At 54.6% G+C, this 3,231-nt stretch overlaps 1 protein-coding gene across 1 annotated transcript in view; it reads left to right on the forward strand.

The window, feature by feature from the left end:
* The window catches only part of Galnt10 (polypeptide N-acetylgalactosaminyltransferase 10), a 144,189-nt gene that overhangs the window by 129,719 nt on the left and 11,239 nt on the right, over positions 1 to 3,231 (forward strand). The gene's annotated exons all lie outside the window — the stretch shown is intronic.

Raw genomic sequence — 3,231 nt, forward strand, 5'->3', positions numbered from 1 at the left:
TCTCCTCTCCTCTCCTCTCCTCACAGCCCACTTGTCCTGCCTACTTTCCAGGCCCAAGGCAGGCCTGCCCAGCTGCCATGCTGTCTCTTTGAACACAGGTTCTGTCTCAGCTAGGGCTCAGCCTCTCCCAAGCAAGGGCCTCTCCCTTTGCCGAGACCCCATTCTTCATGGTGACAGAAATGGCAGTGGCCTGAGAGACGCAAGTGCACCTCCAGAAATGATGATGACGGATCCGTCGGTGCCACCGGGCCCCACAGATTCATAACCCTGCTCTGATCCCAGGCCAGGCCTGTTGCTCCTGACGGAAGAAGAGTAAAACCCATTCCAGGGCTAAAGATGCAGCTCTGCGGTAGAGGGCTTGCCCAGCCACCGTGAGTCACTGCCACACAGTTAATGTTTATTACACCTGTGCCACCATTGATGAGTTGGTTGGATTTGGTGGCACAGACTTGTTATCCCAGCACTCAGGCCGAGGCAGGAAGGAGCTGGTGAGTCCAAGGCTGGTCTGTACTATGCAATAGCAGTTCTTGTGTGAGAGGGAGGGACGGACGGACAGACAGACAGACGAAAAGAACAAGCAAGGGGCCTGAGATGTAGTTCACTTAGTAGAGCAGTTGCCCAGCGTGTGAGCCCTGAGTTTGATCCCCAGCATAAACTAACTTGGCGATGCGTGCCTGTGATCCTAAGCACCAGATGGTAGGAGAATCAGGAGTTCAAGATTAGCCTGGGCTACATGAGACGTTGCCTCAAAATAAGCCAGAAAAGTTGCAGTCTGAATCTTTTCTTTCTCCTGCACAGAGGTCTTTGTGTCAGAGTCTCCTGCTTGGAGCTTGGTCAGTTCTAGAAGCGGGGATAAGACTGGACTCTGTAACTCAGCCCACCACCACCACCACCACCACCACCGCACCCCACCCCCACCCCATCCTGCTTCTCTTCTCTCTGTGCCCCACCCCTGGTTCCCCTCTGACCCCATCATTCCCAGTACTCTTATACCAGTGACCCAGACAAAAACCAACATAGCGTATGTAAAGGCCAGGCCTGAAGGGCTGACAGTTTCCCAGTCAGAACCCAACCCCTCTGCCAGGTCCAGTCACTCAGTCTACCGTGGCTCACTCTCCAAGGCTGGCTCCTGCAGCTCGCCAGCAGCCTATGGGAACCTGTGGGAAGCTCCTTGAGGGTTCGTGACCTGACGGCTGCCAGTCTGTCCCAGGACCAGCTGCAGTCCTGGCCCTCCTGGAGCCGGAAGGGTGGTGTGCTGGGGAGGAACTTGACTGCAGCAGGCCTCAGTTGGCCTGTGTGAAGCTGCACTGGCTGTAAAGGAAGCAAGGCCTGAAGGTGCAGTGTGACTAACTAAGGGCAGACCCAGGGCTGGGGCTTGGCCCTACCATGACTGCCAGTGTCCAGTGCAGCAGCTCAGAATGCCAACCTGAGTCTCCGGCTTTCTGTCCCCAAAAGGGACAACCCCAGTTTTGGGATCCTACCCCTCAGGTTGAGAGATGTTTGTGAGAAGAGAGGTGATGGAGACCATGATAGTGACGCTGTCTGCTCTACTTCATCCAAGACAAAAGTTAAAGGCAGGCTACATTCAGAGAAGGACGTGCTGAGCCCTTCTGTTTCAGACAATGAGTGTTCTCCTGGCTAAGAATGAGCATGAGACCCTTTCTCAAAATAAACAGAAAGACCTGAGACCTCAGCCCTCCAGGCTAGGGAGTAAAACTGGCCTGGTCACTGACCCCAGGAGGAGTGAGTGGGACAGTCCTCCACACTGAGAAAGTGCTGACAGGCGCGCACACCCGGGAAGATCTCAGCCGAGATGCATCTGTGCACATAATTATGTTTCGTTTAAGAGGAAAGCAATGAAGGGAAGTGCAAGTCCTGCTGAGAGCCAAGAAGCCCCCTTGGAGGTGTCAGGGCAGGGCCTGCAGGAAGGCAGGGAGCTAGCTGAGCTCAGGGTACGAGGAGTTCTCCAGACTGAGGGAAGAGCCATGGAGAGAGAGAGACAAGGACAAGAGATGGGAGACGAGAGGAGGAAGACCACCACGGGGACCCCTCTCACGCTGATGACCTGTGCAAGGTGCATCTTGGGCAGCGCAAGGGGACTCAGTAGTCAACATCAGGTTCAGCCCGGAAGGTTTTGCAGGTTTATTCCCATTCTGAGTCAGCCCCCCACACCCCTCCATCTGGGGCAGGAATCCATGGAGAGAATCCAGCCAGGTCCTCTGTGAGTTCAGGACATCTTGAGCTCTGGGAACATCTTGGCTGCCTCAAACCTTGCGACAGAGCAAGGTCACTCTGGTTCCATCAGGCTAGTGGCTAGTGTGGCCGGGGATGAAGGAGCTGGAGGTCCTGGCAAAAAAAAAAAAAAAAAAGAAGAAGGCTTTGGATTTCATTTGTCCATTGCACAGTGGAAGGACAGCAGAGCTGGGTCAGCTTTAGCTCGTGCACATGTCACAGAAGATGGTCAAAACCAGGATACGCAAGTTGTCTCCACCAGCTTGGCACCACCTCTCAGGAAGGCAGAGGGTGACCTGGCATCGAGTAGGCATACCTGCCTGGCAAAGCATGCTTGCCCATCAATCCCTGGCAACGGGAGAGTGGCAGTGATGGAAGGCTGGGAGCTGATCAATATCTCCTGCTTTAAAAATAAAGTTCTTGGCTTGGCCTTGACATTAATCTAGCGTCCAGATCTTGGCTTGGCCTTGACATTAATCTAGCATCCAGAGCCCATTATCTTGAGGCCAGTGTTCCGTTGACCAGCCGGAGTTTTCCTCTTCCCCGCCATCAGAATAGGACTGCGCTGCCCAGACGCCACCCCTGCGTTCTGAAACAACTCCCACCCTGGGAAATGGCACACAGGACATCCTGCATCTATCCTGGCAGGAGGTAGAAAAACCCTCTCACCCTTTGAGAGCCCTGAATGGATTAAGATGTGAAGCCCAGCCCCCAGTGGGCCCCCAGCAAGGGCGCTGCACAGAACTGGAGTCATCCCGTGCTAGTCTCTCAGTCCACAGAAGACAGAATGTGAAAACACAGTGGATGGGGTCCTGGAAACAGCTGGGACCCTCCATGTCCAAAGCCACTGTGGCCTCCATTCTAGACTGTGGTATCTGTCCAGGACCACACCCACCATGTCCCATGAGCAGAGCCAACTTTGTCAAGTTGAATGGGATGAAGACATCCTGTCTAGTTATACCCCGACGACGAGAGCCTGCGCCTCCCCTCCCCTCCCCC

This window comes from Mus pahari, chromosome 14, assembly GCF_900095145.1.
Source record: "Mus pahari chromosome 14, PAHARI_EIJ_v1.1, whole genome shotgun sequence".
In the NCBI taxonomy this organism is placed as follows: Eukaryota; Metazoa; Chordata; class Mammalia; order Rodentia; family Muridae; genus Mus; species Mus pahari.